Here is a 20,049-nt window from a genome sequence, read left to right on the forward strand (position 1 = left end):
TCACAGCTTTCTTTCCAGTTGAGCATGCTCCCTACGGTTCCCATTCTTACCTTTCTCTCTCCAACTCCATCACTTCAGCTGTTCTACACACACACACACACACACACACACCACTCTTTCATTTCCTCCACTCCTTACCCATCTTCCAAGACAAAGGGAGAACGCCACCCTTTGCAAAACTTCCCTAAGAACTCTATGTTTAATTTGTTGCCCTACTGGAACCTTTTCATGGATATCTGTGGAACAGCCCCCCACTGCAAATTTAGTACATGAGGAATGTGTGTACAGGATCCATAGTAATGCATAATGTGTCCAGTGAAGTTGGGTTATCTCATTGGCCAGGCTGATAGCTTTTTAGAAACAAGAACATCTTTCTCTGTTTTCCCTTTTTATGTTTGTTTTGAAAGCCCTGACAATGCCTGGCATTGTGTTAATGGGATGACAACCACAGGTAGGTGTTACATTGTTACTGTTCTGTGACAATAGGAACTCTAGGGGAGTGTGGACAGTATCTTCCTTATTTGCTGCTAGCACCTGCAGAATAGAGCTATTTTGGCATCTAGTAGATACCAAGTTTTATTTGAATCAATAATGGATTGAAGTCATATATTGTGGTTTCATAAACCAAATTCCCATGGCCATGTGTAGATTTATCTCATTATTCAAAATTGCTTGTAGTTTTAACCTATACTACAGCGTCTTTGACAATTCAGACCTACCTACTCTCACCATGCTTCCTCACCTTGAACATACCACCACCACTGTACCCCTGAAAATAGAGCTACATGCCTTATTTTTATTATGCAAACTGACACAGATGAGAAGCACATTTATTAGATTGTGGTTCTTAATCTCAGTTGTATGTTGGAATTTTCTAAACCCATCCCCAGAGATGTTCAGGTATTATCACTTATTGTGAGGCTTCCTGGGGGATTGTAATAGATAGCCAAGGTTGAGAATCACTCCTCTAGAGTCCAGCAAGACCCATTGTAAATAAAGCAGTCTGCTGACCTCCTGCAAAGCTATCTTCTTTCAATTTTGAAATATTTTATAATGGCAAGTCTAACTCCAAGACATCCCATTTCTTTGACTGGAACACAGAATTTTTCTCCAGCACTTATTCTCCAGCACTTATTCTGTTTCACACTTTTCCTTACAGAATTATATGTCATGGATAATGGCTTTGAAATAGCCAATTTCAGATAATATCACCAGTAATGGCATTAATACCTAGAGTCAAAACAAAGCATAGGAACATACAGTAGGTATTATGACTCCCTTGCTTCCATATAATTTTTTATAACACACTTAGATGAACGTATCCTGAGCTTCTCCAGCTTGGCAAAGCTTTCTAACTTATCTTTTCGCTTAATAAAGCTCTTTATGTTTAAAGACCAATGTAATCAAGAGGAAGATTGTAAACAGCTTGTTGAAAATTTCACATGCTAGGTAGCACTGACAACAGAGATCAGTACTTAGAGGACCATGGGAAGTGTCTAGGATCTTCTGATGGGGGAAGTGCCTGGGTGGCTCAGTTGGTTAAGCCTCTGACTCTTGGTTTCAGCTCAGGTCATGATCTCAGGGTCGTGAGTCGAGCCCCACATAGGGCTCCACACTAGGTATGGAGTCTGCTTGAGATTCTCTCTCTCCCTCTGCCTGTCCTCCCCTGCACACCCCTTGTCTCATGCTCTCTTAAAAAAAATATTGTGACGGGTCGGGGTTTTCCCTTGATGTCACCCTCGCTCACTCAAGGTGTCGGAGCTCCCCACCTTGCAGGCAGCCTAATGCTTCCAGCATAATTAGCTGAAGGGGTGGAGGTGCTGCACTGCTCCCCAGAACCACTTGCCCTTGCTCCAGTCTTAGCTAATTTTTGGAACCTGAAACCTTGATCCCTCAAGCAGCATCCAGATGTTCCCTCTACTACGCAGGTCCATGGCTTCTTTGAGACTGCGTCTGTTTCGGTGTGTACATTGAGAAAGAAAAAGAAAAAATGCCCTCAGGGTACATGTTAGCAAGCAAAGAGAAGAGAAATAAACAGAAAAACTACAAATTAATATTTTGAGATGTAACCCTGTCTCACAACCATCCTTCAGAAATGCTAGAGTATTAGTATTACCTTTTTGAGAGTGATGTTTCTTGAACTAAAACTGCCTATCTCTTCCCAAATATGCTGTTCTTGGCTGCTACCTTACACCTTATGCCTGGATGATTTTTTAAATGTCTTCTCTTTGATAGACAGAGGTGATGCCAAGCAGTGTGTGTTGAATCTGGTGTGACAGGATTTCTCAGATGCCCCTCCATCTAGTCCCCTTCCCCACCCCTGACTTGCAGTCTGTGTGGCATGCAGGGTTCTCTGGGATTTGGTATGGAGGCTGCATCAGCTAACAGAAAAATTTACGGGTTCCCTTGAACATCAAACTTTTGACCTTGCTTTTTTAGCAGGATGTTAATCTACCCAACTGAGGAGTGGCAGGTGGTGGGGAGACCCAAGAAGTATTTCCATTAGCCACACTGAACATTCCTCAGTTGACCTGATTCTCAACATCCTAGTGTGAATATCACCTCCCTCTGTGACACATCACGTATCCAAAGGAGAGAGATGTTGGAATTGTATTCCATTGTCACCAGCTCTCACTCTTGGTCCAAACTGGGAGACCAGAGATGGTGAATAAAAAGAGATAGGATAAAAAAAAAAGAGGTTAGGGTGAGTGATGAATATTGGCAAGGATATCTGTTAATGAGGAGAGATGGTTTTGTTTCTAAAGTATTATTATAGGGGAAAATACATAATTTGCACATCCCTACTTCCATGAGGCAGAGAGAAAGAGCTAGCTGAAAACATATGAATTACAAAGTAGAGGGCCTCCCCTGGATCAGTGTTTTTTTGTTTTGTTTTGTTTTGTTTTTTTAAATCTTTTTTTTTTTTTAATTTATGATAGTCACACAGAGAGAGAGAGAGAGAGAGAGGCAGAGACATAGGCAGAGGGAGAAGCAGGCTCCATGCACCGGGAGCCCGACGTAGGATTCGATCCTGGGTCTCCAGGATCACGCCCTGGGCCAAAGGCAGGCGCTAAACCACTGCACCACCCAGGGATCCCATGGATCAGTGTTTTAAATGGTTAGCATGTGACTGTGCTACCCAATTGGACAGGAACCATGCATAAGTAATAAACAAGGAATACCAAGCACTCAGTAATTAAGTTCAATGTGCAACAAAGTCCATCTTAAATGAGTGAGTGAGCTCACATGTGTCAACATGATTGCATCCACAGTCATTGGGAGTGTAAGTGAAGGGACTCACTGAATCATACTTTGCCATCTTCCCACCTTGGCTTCAGACAGCATCTCAGCAACCCTGCTTTTCAGGTTCCCATTGGCTCCAAAAGCAACACCAGCTGAGCCTGCTGGGCCCAAGGCAGGGTCAGAGTGGAGGTTGGGGGTTGTTGGAATGGGAGCCATACCTGGAGAGCGGTGCTGGGATAAAGAGGAAACCACAGACAAGAGACGATATTAATGACAGTAACAAGCACGAGCAGTGCCCCACTGGTAGCCTGTGCCCACCTGCTCCCCACAGCCTGGAGCAAACCAGATGTGGCATACATTAACAGCAACCCCCTAGAATTCCAGCCTAACTAGACTCACAAATAAGGTGGTTAGTCTAACAAGGAACGAGGGGATTGAAATGTATCGAGACTTCACTATAAATTTGATGAATTCATTAGTTTTCTCTCAATATTCTGCTGAACTTTTTGAAACAAACATTGCATTTCTGTGTTGCTTTGGTAAGAGATTTTAACTCACAGACTGGACAAAACCAGGTGGGACCCAAGCCCAGGTTGGCATTCGGTCAGCTGCAGGGCAGCTGCCATCCTGTCCTCTGGGAGGGTGGAGTAATGTTCCAGGAATCTCCCACTTGATGTGAGGGAGAGAAGAGGAAGTAGGGAAGGAGGGAAAGGTATGTGGAATCGACCTGCCCATCATGGAGTCACATCTTCTGGTGATGTCCATGTTTCTTGTCATGGCCATGTCTTCTCATCTTTCCATGGCTCTCTGTCCATTGATGGTGGGAGCCAGCCTCCATGTTGTTTGGAAATCTCCAGGCCCAGGGCCTTTCACAGATTATATTTGTTATAGTCTTGCTCAGTCTTTTTTTTTTTTTTTTTAAGTTCAGAGACCTGTGAGACTCTTTGTTTGAAACAGAGAAAAAAAGAGGGTTCAAATATATGCATAAGATTAGCCCCATAACCGGGCTGAAGCAAGCTGGTATGTTTATTTGGAGGATGGAATGAAATAGGCCTTGTCTTCCTCTTAGGTTTCCTATAAAAGCCTGGGGAAGGACCGCAATCCTCTTTTCCTTGATGTTCCCTGCAGTTCTCTCTCTCTTTCTCTCTCTCTTCACAATTTTTACTTAATTCTTAAATTTAGGAATTAAAAAAAAAATTGTAAAACTTAACAACCCACCTTCATTCTCTCAAATATAACTATCATGACCCCAAAGAAACCAGTATAATACCGTTAGGGACAGCCTGACAGTCCTTGATTCCATTAGGTTAGTAAAGGATGTTTATTTTGTTATTGAATTGCTTAAGGAAAAATTTAAGAATTTTTTTAATAAGAGCTATTCACTGGTACTCATTTGTTTACCTTTCTTGAGGAATAAAGGACTGTATCTCTTAACTGTGGTTCCCTGAAGTTCTGAAGTCATTGTATTGTTTCCTAACGCCACTGGCACTTCCAGGCTTTGCTTTCCCCCACCTTGCCTGGTGGTCTCCTGGACAGGAGGTTTGACCACCAAGGCCTGGAGAAGATCGGTTTATTGATAGAATCAATGATTTTTAAACATTGCTAGAATTATGGACAGTTAGGGGTCTGTTATTTATTCTTGCTTATTTGTTTTACTTTTATTTCTTGAGTCTTATTATTCTGCACGGTCATATTTTACTACTGAAATTTTCATCTTTCAACCTTTTTCTAAAAGGTTTTTGGACAAATGTTTGCCTCTCTCACACTTTTCAATTTAAATTGTTGCCAAGGATGTAGTTTTCTGTGTGACATTTAAAAAATAAAATTGACACATCCCTCTTTTAAATATATCTAAATACCATAGTGGTTTAATATCCACCATTATCTTTTTTATTTTTTAAAAGATTTATTTATTCATGAGAGACACAGACAGGCAGAGATACAGGCAGAGGGAGAAGAAGGCTCCCTGCAGGGAGACCGATGTGGGACTTGGTCTCAGGACCCTGGGATCACAACCTGAGGCAAAGGCAGATGTTCAACCGCTGAGCCACTCAGGTGCCCCCCATTATCTTTTTTTAATAATATATAAGCAGGTTCTTCATTAACATTAGAAATGGTATATCATTCCTTTACTTTTTAAACATGTCACCATCCCACATTTCTCAAGAATTTTACTCTCATGTATTTTATACTTAAAAGCCTCTCACTGATCATTCTTCCTGCAAACAAGATATATACAAATTAAAATGTATCTTTAAAAGTCTCTTTATGGTATTAAGTTTTAAGTTAAAATTATCTTATGGATTAAGTTGTTACTCTAGCTATTAGCAGGATATAATTGACCAAAAGAATATATATAATAAATCTTGATTAAAATTTTTAATATAAAAAGTAAAATCATATTGGAAATCTATTCCTTAGATGGATGAACCATTTTATCCCAATCAATTTGTAGAGCCAAAAATGAAGATTACTTCTTGCTTGAATGAACAGGATTCAGTATTAATCATTTCTCAATTTTTAAAATAGATTTAAATACCAAGAAACATCTCTCACATAAATAAGTTGGAGAGAATAGAAGATCTTTCCTTATAGCAATATCACTTGATTCTTTGACCTTCTTACACATTTTATTTCAAAAATCTCATTGGGATTTATCAGAAGTTATCTTTAATCATCTATCAAATGATAGCTTGATTAGGTTCTCGTTCAATATTGAAGAAGGTAAAGAATTGGAAGCTACCTCATTGGGAAAAAAGATGAACTTCCCATAATTAGAGCTGCTTTCTTCTCAACCGAGACCTTGGCAAGCACCCTTGATTTGGACTCTGAAAATGTTGGCCACTCTTTAGTAGGGAGGGGTTTGACTTGGTTTTGTTCACTGAGAGAAGGGAGGCTACAAATGTGCATGTATATGTCCTTTCAAGCAGATCGATTTTGTTGTCAGAGTGCATAGGGAAGCCAAGAGACTGCATATGGGTTGCCTGAAAACTCCAAACCCTGCATCCCCTTGGAAAGTCTTCATGAAACCACAGGGTGCAAAAGGCCCAGTGTGGAGACCACTGTCTCAAGGTGGCCGACTCTGACAGAGTTCTAGCTCTGCCCTTCACATTGTTCCCACGTGACCAGGGGTTGATGTGAGAAGGATGTGCTTCTTGATGGATTAGCTGTGTTTCCACAAGCCGTTTCTACATGGACCAGTTTTGAGCCACAGTTCCCCAGAGGGAGCTTACCACATTGAGAAAAGCAGCCAACTGTGTGGTAAGAAACACCAGGCAAGATTTAAGGATTACATTTGAAGCTAATTAAGACTACAGTACAAATTTTATGCTAGACCATAATTTCTTATCTACATATAAAGTATCATTATTGGGACAATGAGCGGAGTATTTAAAACTTCCTGGGGACTAATTGATATAAAGAAATCCAGATTCAGACTGGAAGCTTCAGAATTCTGCTCTCATGCCATAAAAATCTAATGTGATTTTTTAATACAGTTGCCTAGGAATTGAAATAAGAAATAGCTGGATATTTCAAGAGGTCAGCATAATTTGCTCCTTGTGTATTGGCTTTCAAGTGTAGAATTAATTTATCTCTGTATTCATTCATTTCACCAATATCTATTGAATGCCTACCTACTATGTGCTGATTACAATAGAGCATCAAAGTTTCCGCTTTGTTGGCATTGTGGTCCAGGGGTGGAAATGGTTTCAAAACGGAGCAAACAATATTTACTTTGTGCTTCAGCTGTAAATAAACTAGTCTAAGGGATTGGAGTGTGAGGAAGGAAGGAGAATGTTGAATGTGGTAGTCAGGGATGCCTCTACAAGGAGACATATCCAAGTAAATCCTGAGTAATGGACTAAAGCCAGACATGAAGCCACCTGGAAAGAGAGCTTCCTGGGCAAAAGGAACAGCAACAGCAAAAAGCCTGCTGCAGGAGGGAGCTTGGTATGCAGCAGAAACAGTGGTAAGGTCAGCGTTGTTGCAACCAGCAAATGAGACAGGAAAGGTCAGAGACGGGTGGTGAGGGAGGGAGCCCTTTAAGCCTGAATAAAGAATCTGAAGGATTAGGTGAGGGAGAGCGTGGTGGGATTTTACACTACCTACAGTCCTCTCTGGCTGCTGGTTGGAGACTGGACTGTAGAACTCAGGAGGCCAGTGAGGGTTTGATTCCCATAGCCTGGAAAGATCATGCTGTACTGCACCAGAGCTATAGCAGAGGGGTGGGGAAAGCATTTTGAAGGTAGAGCCAGTAGGATTTGTTGATGGATGGAGTACAAACTAGGAATAATAATAAATAGGAAAATGGCAGAGGAGATGGACTGGTTTTGGACTGCAAGTTTGAAATATCTGTTAGACATGAAAGGGAAGATGCCTCGTAGGGAGTTGGAAATATACATTTGACGCTCGGGACTGATATATTAATTGGTGCATCATCAGTGATTAAAAAAAGATATTTAAAGTCATGGTCCAATTATTTTAATACTCTAAATACAGAAACAGCTACAGGAAGTCTAATCTTAAAATAAAATGCCTAGCCACAAGTAGACAAGCATTTCTTGGCTCATTAACCAAAGATAGGTTTCTTACATAATTTCATTCTTCTTTTTTCCCCCTTTGAATAGAGCAGATGAGAGATAATGTTCCTTCTTTGCATGAGTGCGACCGAAAAATATGAAACCACATATGTTGAAATAATTTTAGAATTATCTATAGGTCATATTGTGAAGCACTTTTAAGTTTGTCTTCCTCGTTGAAGTAGAGTAAATAGCTTCTTCCTACCCGACAGTACAGGCAATCGTGCCTGTTCATCTCCCCAGTGAAAAATACAGGGCTGGGATTGGGGGTGGGAAGAGGGTCAACCAGTGCAGACTGATGAGCACTCTGGATTTTCATTGGCTGGTCTAGACTCTCTTCTTGGGTATTATTTGTTTTACTTTTATTTCCTGAGGCTCATTATTCTACACGGTCATATTTTACTACTGAAATTTTCATCTTTCAAGTCATTTGTGCATGTGGAGTCCTCGCCTGTTACAGTGCTTCTGGGAATTGACGAGTCCCTGTGAACAGGACAGCGTACCCACTTATCCTGTCTTTCAGTTTTCCACGTGGCAGAAATTGTTTCCAGGGGTCTACACATTATTTATCCCAGGAATATATTATAAAGGAAATGCTGCTAGTATATTTATAAATGCAGCAGGGGTAACTACCTCCCCTTGACACTGCTCGTACAAATGCTGTGGTAGTCAACTTATCTTTCATTTTTCAGCAGTGCGCAGGTCCTGGCAGGAAACTTTGTCAAACATTTAGAGGTGACAGTAGCCTACAGTGAGGCGAATGCTTCCAGGAGATACCAATCTAAATGATAAAGGACCATTAGAGATACCTTGTAGTCAAACTCACCTTATTTGGCAGGAAGAAATATTTTGCTTCCTTCTTTTTCAATTTTAGGGAAGGCTCCACAAAATTACAATTTCACTTCTCTTGCTGTATGTGGATATAGATACAGACATAGGTGTAGATACATATATTGGATGCAAAGAACTTCAGTGATCCTTTTTCTTATAACTTGAGTACTTATTTCCTCCATTCATTGGAATTTTGGTTGGCTATTGTTAAATGATTTTGTTAATCTTACACATACCTGGATCTTTGTATGCCACCAAAGTTTTTATAAGCAATGTGATTTTGGCCCAAGACATTTTTAAGGATGTACATGACTCATGTGCCATGGAAAATCGTGGCGGTTCTGCCTTCATTTCCCAGCAGATTGTTCATGTTTTTCCACTCACAACCAAGACCCAGCTCTGTGGTATTGGTAATCCACGCAACCCACCCCAGTAAACAATCAATATACCCCTGCAAGCTTCCTGCTTCATTTCATTTCCTTGCTACTTTATGAGTGAAGAACCTTTCTGGTTCTGATAACCTAGGTGTCAGCCTTGGGAAAGCTGTTCTGTAGTCAGGGACATGAGCTGGAAGAGGGATGTTGGCAAAGGCATGTAGTTTTCTAGAATGCAGATTAAAGGACAGGCATAGGGGATCCCTGGGTGGCACAGCAGTTTGGCGCCTGCCTTTGGCCCAGGGCGCGATCCTGGAGACCCAGGATCGAATCCCACGTCGGGCTCCCTGTGCATGGAGCCTGCTTCTCCCTCTGCCTGTGTCTCTGCCTCTCTCTCTCTCTCTCTGTGACTATCATAAATAAATAAAAATTAAAAAAATATAAAGGACAGGCATAATTACATAAATAGACATGTGTCACAGCAACATAACACAAGGCAGGGATTCCACAAAGAGATGAAGTGAAAAATGCTCAGCATGAAATTACCTTCAGAAATCTTCAGAATGATACATGTCCTGACCTGACCCCCAAAGCCCTTGGACCTGAATCTCTGGCATGAAGCCTGAGGGAGCATCTCTGTTTTCAGAGCTCTGCAGGCAATTCTGATTCACAGTCAAGGTTGCACATCATATATATTGTATTGTGCTAATTCTTATGAGGCCAGCCCTTTCTTCTTATGAACATGTACTGCCCTTTTCACTCTTACTGGACTGCTTCTTACTGAGCTCTGAATTATTATTTACGGAAATTATTAGCACCTTCAACAGACTCAAGTCCAGTGCCATGAAGATTGTGCAATGAAGCCATGAATTTATATTACACAGTAATTTGGAGGGGAAATGACGTCATTCTGAACTAAGTTATGTGAACTATACCAGGTTGCATGATACACTAGACATAGTAATAAAACTACATTTTTTTTCCTGGATTTATTTAAATTCATTTAATTCTACATTTCGGTTGTCAATATTTCTTTAGGAATCGTCTAAGTTAATTCACTCAGTGAACACTTACTCCTAGGTGCCATGGCAGTTGCTAGGTGCCATGGCAGTTAGTTAGTTAGTTAGTTAGTTAGTTAGTTAGTTAGTTAGTTAGTTCAGTGACAGATGTTTATGTAGCTTCCCGAAAGAAGATTCACTGGTAGTGCTGAGATGTGAAGGACTTGTTCTCAGAAATGAAACCCATCATTCGCACATCTAATTTTCGTTCAAACATGTGCCTAGCAAAGGCCCAATAGCGGGAGACACCCATGTCTCCCTTCCATTGTCCATCGTCCAGCATGAAACTCATCAGTCCTTGTGCATGGGTGCACCTAAGATCCCACAGCCCACTTTCCTCTGTGACCAGGAAACCTGCTCAAACCCAACAGCATGGCAGGTTGACCTGCCCTGTCTTCACCAGATGTAGATGTCCTCCCACGAACCACCTGTCTGGACATGTGGCTTGTGGCCCTCGCCACTGTGGTTCCTGTCACACCTCCCTGTCCACAACAATCTTACATGGAGACCAGTAGCAACAGTTCAGTTTATCCTTTGCCCTTTCCTACATGTGTCTTCTCTCCCTAACACCAAAGACCACTTAGCACAGTGTCCACCAAGCACAGTTTACCTTGAAAACAACCCAGTGCCAGCTACTTGGATCCATGCATGCCCAGCTCTGGCTTCCGGTGGTGGAGGGGAAAACTTCTGTCTGCCAACTTAGGTCTCAGTGACATAGTGATGGTGGTGAGTTCACTGATAATAGACAAGTTAACAGGAGAAAACACAAAAATTTATTCATGTGCATGTGGAATATTCCGTAATCTGTGTAACTCCCTGAACAGCTGAGAGAAATGGTCTATATCCCAGCTTAATAAGGAAATTGGGGGAGGATAGGGCTTCTAGGGAACACAAATGGAGGGTACAGTGGCTTCCATACAGCTTATTTATGCAATTCCTTATCCCAGTGCTAAAAGCCAGGTTTCTTCTTGGCTAGAAGCTTCCCAGGAAGGGGATTTATAGCATCTTCCTTCTCAGAAAACTCTGCCTATAGTCAGATAAAGGAAGCTCAGAATATACATCTGCCGTATTTCACGTGCGTCCAGTTTAAAGTGATCTTTATGTCATCCTGTTGGGTCCCTTCCAGATATCAATAGTATTCTTTAGACTTACTTATGGCTACAGTTCCAATGAGCTTAATCCCATTTTCTCAGACCCTTTTTACACCTTTCTTTCCTCAATCAAGGCTGTAAAAGAAATGATTTAGGTCTTGCCAGACCTCAAGCAAGCATTTGTGTGACAAGTAGAAAATAGGACCCTTCACACTACGGAGCTTCAGCCAGGCAAAGAGCTGCTGTGAAGCCCATGCGTTGTTCTGAGGCAGCGTGTCAAGGCTCACGTCTGCTGTTAAACAGTAGAGACTGTACCAGGAGTAAGAAATGAGAAATAAACAGGCAATGTTAGAGGAGGCAAATGTAACTACTCTTCATATACATGTACACACAGAAGTGTCTGGGACTACTTGGGCAGCAAATGGCTCTTTGTAAGAATAGGATTATAAAACTGGCGACCCCACCAGAAACCATGAGTCACCTAGAAAGTGTTAGATTAGGTTAACTATACCGTCTAGCAAGCCTTCAGCTTTAACACAGAAAAGACTCTCAAGCTTCACGTAACAGCTGTGCCAGGCAAAAGGCAGGTGTGTTCTTTGAGGACAAGGTGGAGGTGATGCTTGGGGTGGGAGGCAAATTTAGGGATAGGCTGCAGGGCTGGGGGCTGATGGGCGATGCTGTTGGGTCCGAATCACAAGGTGTGGTTTGCAGGGAATCAGGGAAGGCAAGAGAAAGTGTGTCTCTTACCCACTCCCTTGTTATCTCTGATATTCCTTTTATTTTATTTGTTTTAATTATTACTACCTTTTTTTAGAGACAGAGAAAGAAAGAAAGCACATGAGTGGGGAGACGGGCAAAAAGAGTAAGAGAGAGAGAGAATCCCAAGCAGACTCCACTCTGAATGAGGAGCCCAGTGCAGGGCTTGATCTCATGACACTGAGATCATGACCTGCACTGATATCAGGAGTAGGACCCTCAACCACCCAGGCATCCCACTGATATTCCTTTCAGTATCTTTTTCTTTTGCTTATCTTTTGTTTCTGGCTCAGTGATAGGTGGTGGTGTACATTTCTGGCTTGAAGCCCTTGGTCAGAGTACATACCCGTGTTTTTGTTTCTTCATGGAGATGAGCACTGGGTTGGCCCCACGGGGCTGTCTTGAGAAATAAATGAAGACATAAGGAGCACTTAGCACAAATCTGGGAACCTGGTGGCCTTCACTGTTAGCGATGCCTTCTGTGCCTCACTGCGATTGTAGCAGGACTAACTCGTTCTAGTTCTAGAAGCAGTTTCTTACTGGCTTATGCTCCTTCATACATTTCTCTTGGTTCAGTGCAGGTGCCCAAGTAAAGGTTGTTGAGTCCCTCTGTTCTGTGAGAAAGATTGGAAGGATTTACAGTGTGAAGGTATTGCCCACTTATTGTGATGAGGCCTCTCTTCTAAAGCACATTTTTCAATTTATTGTAGCACAAATCTTTGTTTACACAGATGCTTAATTTTTCCCAATAAAAAATGTACTCTTTTCACCAAGACTTTATATCAGAGCATTGTATCTCTATTCTTCCAAGCAGCCCCCTGATAAATAATGGAACAGTGAGGGGAAGTGTTGACAATAATGAGCTCTCTGCAAATGACACAAAGAGCTAGAATCCCAAATACCTATAATTATATTCTCCTACACATGTGCAGACTTTGATAAAGAGGGAGCCTATTCTGTTATTCCTTAATTTTAAGAGGAAGAAACTGCCAAGAACTCTAGGCTTTAATTACCAAAACAAATTCACTTGAAACAAATCCAGGCATGTGAACACAAACCAGAAGAACAAATACATCTTGTGACCTGGTACATGGACCTTTGTCAAGGGGTTCGGTCCTCCTAGGTAACCGTGTCTGTCTTTGATATGCCACTAATGCCACGCTGTCTAAATGGTGCGCCAGAAAAGATCCATCTCATGGTGTCTTCAGTGAACCATGAAACATCTCAGGTAAAAAGTACATTTTTAGGCAAATCCTTTGAGATGAAGATCTTGAGGAAGGACCTGAGTGCATTATCCAGTGTGGTTGAATTCTTTATTTGGTATCAAAAATGCTTTGCTTTATAACAAAGAGCTCAGACTTCTCCCACATTGCAGTTCATCTATTTTACTCATGGCACGATTTTTTTTAAATAATAAATTTATTTTTTATTGGTGTTCAATTTGCCAACATACAGAATAATACCCAGTGCTCATCCCGTCAAGTGCCCCCCTCAGTGCCCATCACCCATTCATCCCTACCCCCCGCCCTCCTCCCCTTCCACCACCCCTAGTTCGTTTCCCAGAGTTAGGAGTCTTTATGTTCTGTCTCCCTTTCTGATATTTCCTACCCATTTCTTCTCCCTTCCCTTCTATTCCCTTTCACTATTATTTATATTCCCCAAATGAATGAGACCATATAATGTTTGTCCTTCTCCGATTGACTTGTTTCACTCAGCATAATACCCTCCAGTTCCATCCACGTTGAAGCAAATGGTGGATATTTGTCATTTCTAATGGCTGAGTAATATTCTATTGTATACAGAGACGACATCTTCTTTATCTATTCATCTTTCGATGGACACCGAGGCTCTTTCCACAGTTTGGCTATTGTGGACATTGCTGCTAGAAACATCGGGGTGCAGGTGTCCCGGCGTTTCATTGCATCTGCATCTTTGGGGTAAATCCCCAACAGTGCAATTGCTGGGTCGTAGAGCAGGTCTATTTTTAACTCTTTGAGGAACCTCCACACAGTTTTCCAGAGTGGCTGCACCAGTTCACATTCCCACCAACAGTGCAAGAGGGTTCCCTTTTCTCCGCATCCTCTCCAACATTTGTGGTTTCCTGCCTTGTTAATTTTCCCCATTCTCACTGGTGTGAGGTGGGATCTCATTGTGGTTTGGATTTGTATTTCCCTGATGGCAAGTGATGCAGAGCATTTTCTCATGTGCGTGTTGGCCATGTCTATGTCTTCCTCTGTGAGATTTCTGTTCATGTCTTTTGCCCATTTCATGATTGGATTGTTTGTTTCTTTGGTGTTGAGTTTAAGAAGTTCTTTATAGATCTTGGAAACTAGCCCTTTATCTGATACGTCATTTGCAAATATCTTCTCCCATTCTGTAGGTTGTCTTTGAGTTTTGTTGACTGTATCCTTTGCTGTGCAAAAGCTTCTTATCTTGATGAAGTCCCAATAGTTCATTTTTGCTTTTGTTTCTTTTGCCTTCGTGGATGTATCTTGCAAGAAGTTACTGTGGCCGAGTTCAAAAAGGGTGTTGCCTATGTTCTCCTCTAGGATTTTGAGGGAATCTTGTCTCACATTTAGATCTTTCATCCATTTTGAGTTTATCTTTGTGTATGGTGAAAGAGAGTGGTCTAGTTTCATTCTTCTGCATGTGGATGTCTAATTTTCCCAGCACCATTTATTGAAGAGACTGCCTTCCTTCCAGTGGAGAGTCTGTCCTTGTTTATCGAATATTAGTTGACCATAAAGTTGAGGGTCCACTTCTGGGTTCTCTATTCTGTTCCATTGATCTATGTGTCATGGCACGATTTTTAAGCTTTTTTTTCCCCTCTGGAACTTCTCTGATAAGCTTACCTCCACTTAAAAAAACATCAAAGCCTAGAAAGAAATTATTAGAAAAGACGAAAGAAAAGCACCTTTAGTTTAAGCTTCAAATGAAACCAAACTGATTAGTCATCCAAGATCAGGTGACCTGGCAGTAAGCTTACAGCAAATCATGTCTGTCATTGTCTTCTTATTCTAATTTCTCCTTAAAACGGTGAGCAAACTGCCTACATGCAGCCATATCTCTAAAAGAGGCTGATGAAACCTGAAACTAAACTAGCTGTTGCCCTATTTGAGTCTTGTTTATTCTAAATAAGATGATAAAAATCAACACAAGAGAAAAGACAGTGTCAGCATAGACCAAAAATAATGCCTACTTAATTAAAATATACCAACTGTAAGTGTTATACAATAATTTTTATGGCATATCTAATCAAGGGCAAGCATGAAAGCCTTGTTGCCTCAAATGCCCTTACCTACTTGTACTTCTAGAGAGAAAAAAAATGGTCCTTGGTGGTGTTTCATGCTGGCTCCCCAGATATCATTGACACAGCCTGTTGCTAAAACACAGCTGAGTTTACTGCACACCACATGAGGGATGACATAGACTCAGTGGAGCTTTGCCAGTGTCTGAGAGAGATGAGGTGTCATCAGATTTTGTTGGAAATCTGAAGTTTGATGTAGGGTGGGTCTCCCAATGCCTAGACTTTCTGACTGGAACAAACAGGAATTCAAAGAGTGATAGAGTACAAGGCCTCTGTTGATGCTCGCAGTTGAAGACTTTCTGGGTCTTTCCACAAGTTTCTGTATTGAGCAGTCAAGTTATTTGCCTAGACAAGATTCTCTTGGAATGCTAAGTGCTGTTCCTGAGGACAGTGAGATGGTAAGGTGATGTTAAGGAAGACAGCAGACTGTACTTGTGCCATTGTCCAAGTTGTATGTAGGTAAAGGGTTGGGGGGAATTTGGGGGAGGGGGTTTGGTTCTCCAGTGGCCTGAAAGGAGGCCTGCGTCTTGAGAACTGCTATTTCCTTATGGATAGACAGCCAGATGACGTGGAGAACTAATAGAGGCATAGATAATGCAAAGCTATGACGATCCAAGTTCATTTGCATTTAACTTTAACAGCATTTGGGCTCCAGGCTCCCCACCTCTCCATCCACACTCTCAAATTGGTGTGAGAAGTGTGACAGGGGGTCTCTGCTCTCAGGGAGTGAGTCACTTAGCTGGAGATCCAGCACCAGCCCATTTCAAACCACACCTATACATTCACAGATATAAGGGTGCACACTTCCAAGTGTCGTTGGAGTTAACAGAAGGTAAACAATATGGGGTGACAGTGCTTATGAAATTCACAACTTTACGTTCTGAAGAAACAATGAATCCAAATTGAGTATTTTTTAAAGATTTTATTTATTTATTTATTCATGAGAGACAGAGAGAGAGAGAGGCAGAGACATAGACAGAGGGGGAAGTAGGCTGCCCTGCAGGGAGCCCCATGTGGGACTCCATCCCGGGACTCCAGGACCAGGACCATGCCCCAAGCCGAAGGTAGGCGCTCAACCTCTGAACCACCCAGGCATCCCAAAATTGAGTATTTTTAAGTAAAATTTATTTTGAAGTTTATTCTCACTTTTGGGGGGAATCATAGGTCTCATCATGTTATTCCTATTTGCTTGTGAAATAAGCCCAAGATCAACAAAATCTCAGACTATCAATAAATATCTGTAAAATGAGCAAACAGTTGGTATTCATGCTTTGAATTTATGGAGAATAGACATTACAGGATCTATACCTTTAAAAGATCTATTTCTTAAAAAGCAGGGGGAAATGTCTCAGTTTTCATGGAAAGAATCTCTGGCAATTCGACTTCCCAATTATTAGAATATTTTCATATATTCTGGAAACTTATTTATTAGTGTCAAATGTCTATAGTTTTCTGTCACTTCTTTTCTTCTGGAATTACGCATGCCAAAAGAAGTTCAAAATGCACGGATTGAATCAGTGGCTCTTAATGTGCTTAAAGCTCCTGCCAGTCAGGGTTCTCTTCAAGTCATTGTAACTCTCTACCGACATTAGTAAAACTAAACTAGAGAGCCACGCCTCCATTGTTCACATGCTGATTGCCCTGGCCAAATTGCAGTATGGCTGATTGCTTGGCTGCCATCCAGAATTCTCTTAAATTTCAATTAGCTTGTACATCTCTCTGCATGTTCTACTCTCCATGGGTGCCCATTGGTGCTCTTGGTCATTGGGTAGACATTGTGCTGCATCCTAGAGATGACAGCTTCTCTTAGTAAAGAGCCTCCTTGAGACCCTTGAGAAGGAAAGCCACCAGCCAATCTAGACAATTTATTTAAGAATGCACACATTCATGTCCTCCTTGATGCCCAGGCATGAATGTGTGCATTCTTAAATAAACGTGATATGATGAGCACTGGGTGTTATATTATGTGTTGGCAAACTGAATTGAAAGAAAAATTTTAAAAAATGTTCACATTCTCATGCTGGTGGTGGCAAGGGAAAAAGGAGAGGTGTGGAAATAAACAGATACCACGCAAATGGAAAACTACAAAGCATACTGTTCTGAGCTTCCTATAGCAAGGGAGTCAGCCGCCATCACTTACTCATATTTGGTAGAGAGTCAAAGGCAGGCAGCAGAATGGAAAGGTTCACAGTAGAGAAAAGGGAAGGATTCAGATGTGACCTCACCGCCTGTTGGCATGTGGGGGTTGGAGGACTTAACAAGAAGCGCTTAGTTAAGTGTGCATGCATATTTGGCTTTCTCTAATTAGTCCAAAACCTGATCCCTAAAGTATGGAAGCTACCAGTCATTAATCAAGTACTGGCCATTGGGGGCCAATTATTATAAAAGTTATGGTTCGTCTTCCTAGACTGTCACTGGAGATAGCAATCTTGCTCCCTGCAAGTCTGACTTGTAGCAGGCTGGCTTCCTGGGTTTACCAAAGTTAAGGGGCTGGTTTCCTGGGCAGGCTGCTGCAGGTTGTGGATCAAAGTTCTATTTTTGCACACGATCTGGCCATTTTCTGTTCATACATTAAGTGTCTCCATGGTAATATATGTGGAAGTTATAATGTAACAGAGCACAGCTTCTAAAATATACCTTATTGTAAATTAGTTTTTAGTTAGAGTATAATAAAATTGTAATAAAAGGAAACATAGCCAGGTTATTTGGAATCAGTTATCTACTCTGGGTTTCTCTCCCTCAGATATCAACTATATAGGCCAGTCTGTGGCAGTGGGCACTGATTGTAAAGGAAAGCACCATGAAAATACAAGAACCCAGGAGTTAGCTGATGGCAAAGATTAACCCAACTCAGTATCTTCTTGGATCTGTTTTTCGTTGGGTCCCAAGCTAGTGGATACCTATGCACGTGTTTTCCTGTGAGGGAGTGTTTATGAGTTCTTGGTCTGAAGGTCTAGGGGCCAGGAGACCTGGGTCGAGAAAGAACATGGCTTCAAAGAAGGAACCGTATCAGAAATCGTTAGGGAAGAAAAAGGAAAGTGCACTGAGTTAAAATTTCACGAACTAAATCACATATACAGAATTCTCTAGTGTAAACCATTTAAATAGCAAATTGCTAGGAAGAGATCACTGAAGTGCTACTTTATTCAACTTGATAGACTCTTTCCGTGAACACTTGTTGGGTCCTGCCATGAGGCTAGAAGTAGCTCCATTTTGATCTGTTAACAGCAATTTGTAACCTTACGACAAAACCAGTATGTATCTTCACTAAGACAATACATTGCTCGTGCCTTACAAATTTAGTATTTAACCGGAATGACTGACTCCTACAGGATATCAATGATGAGCTATTTCCTCCTTAAACAAAAGGCACTTTTTATGTTACTTTTGCACAGTAGTATTGAAACCAGTTATTTATTGAATACGTATGAGGCACAAGGGAACTGGATTAGGCATCTGGAGGATGGAAAGTATTTCTGGACTGGAAAGAATATGGGGAAGGCTTGTAGATAAGGGATAGACACATATATCTGCAATGCATTGGTGGATGAATAATATCCCTCATGAGTGATATCAACTCAAGGGCTCTCCGGGGTCTCTCTGGGAAGGGTGCTATTTCCTGGCCGCTGATGAGCACAGGAGTTATCATAACACCCTTGACAACTCTTACATTTTCATTTGTCAGGTTGAAAGTTAGTACACCACCCATGCCAATGCATGTTTAGACATTCATTTTCTTCCGCGTGCTTATTCCCACCATTGCATGCTGCGGACAAGTGAGAGAGGAAATTTGACAAGCAATTTGTGTTATGTCAGTTACCAAATCACATCCCTCATCTGCCCCTCTAATCACACAGAAGCCTCCCAAAGCCCATGAGGCATGAAGTTCCAGGGGCTTAAGAGGTTACTGAGGCAAAGTAAGAAGCCCAAAATAGACATGAAGGGACTTGAGCAAAAAGAATCCTCCTTTCAGCTACTTAATACAACTGTCCCAGGACTTTCAGAAAGTGACTTACTTCCACCTGTTTCTAACAGTTACCTAGTGTAAATGTTTGTGTCTCCCCAGAAATCATATGGTGAAGTCCTGACCCCCAGGGTGATAGTATTTGGAGGTGGAGCCTATGGTGATTAAGATGATTAAGTTTAGAGGTCATAAGGTTGGGTTGAGACCATCGTAATTGGATTAATGCCGTTTTATAAGAAGAGGGTACATATGCACTAAGAAACAGCCATGTGAGCACCCTCAGAGAAAGTGCTGTCTACAGGCACGGAATACCAGGAAACTAATCTGCTATAATCCGATCTTGAACTTTCCATCGTTCAGTCTGCAAGAAACAAATGCTTATTGTCTATTGTTTGAGCCTCCCAGTCTGTGGGACTTGGTTACAGCAGCCCAAGATGACTAAGACACCTTGCTCTGAATCTTAGAGGAACGGCTCTAAGCAGCCAGGAAATAGCACCCTTCCCTACCCTCTCCCCTGGGGATGTTTGGCAACGTCTGGAGAAAGTCTTTCTTGGTATAGTGAGTTTGCTGGTAGCATCTAGTGAGTAGAGGGATGCTGCTAACATCCCATAGTGTACAGGACACCCGACAGCCCCCTTAACGAAGCAAGATACAGGCAAAACATCAATGGTGTCAAAGTTGAGGAAACCCGCTCCTGATACTACACACCCATCTGCCTAGAAGCCCTGGAAACCTGAACATTCCCATGTCTCCTTAATAGCATATTATTTCCTATATGTCTCTGATAATTCCAAAAACCGCCCCAACTAGGAAACCCATCAAAGCATGACTCTTGGTAAGCCAGA

General features: G+C 41.6%; 1 protein-coding gene and 1 long non-coding RNA gene across 17 annotated transcripts in view; one reads left to right on the forward strand and one right to left on the reverse strand.

Moving 5' to 3' along the window:
- CTNND2 (catenin delta 2) overlaps nt 1–20,049 on the forward strand; it is a 914,420-nt gene that overhangs the window by 824,786 nt on the left and 69,585 nt on the right. The window lies entirely within an intron of this gene.
- LOC140621898 (uncharacterized) overlaps nt 1–20,049 on the reverse strand; it is a 57,574-nt gene that overhangs the window by 9,456 nt on the left and 28,069 nt on the right. For 6 of the 12 annotated variants that reach the window (XR_012021623.1, XR_012021621.1, XR_012021627.1 and 3 more), the window contains 4 exons: nt 12,280–12,547; nt 10,697–10,821; nt 8,650–8,733; nt 3,302–4,185 (listed from right to left, as the gene is read on the reverse strand). This is a non-coding gene — a long non-coding RNA (uncharacterized lncRNA). The remainder of the gene's footprint in view (nt 1–3,301; nt 4,186–8,649; nt 8,734–10,696; nt 10,822–12,279; nt 12,548–20,049) is intronic. The other 6 variants (XR_012021617.1, XR_012021619.1, XR_012021622.1 and 3 more) reach the window with 6 other exon arrangements.

The sequence above is a fragment of the Canis lupus genome, chromosome 31 (assembly GCF_048164855.1).
Source record: "Canis lupus baileyi chromosome 31, mCanLup2.hap1, whole genome shotgun sequence".
Taxonomy (NCBI): domain Eukaryota; kingdom Metazoa; phylum Chordata; class Mammalia; order Carnivora; family Canidae; genus Canis; species Canis lupus.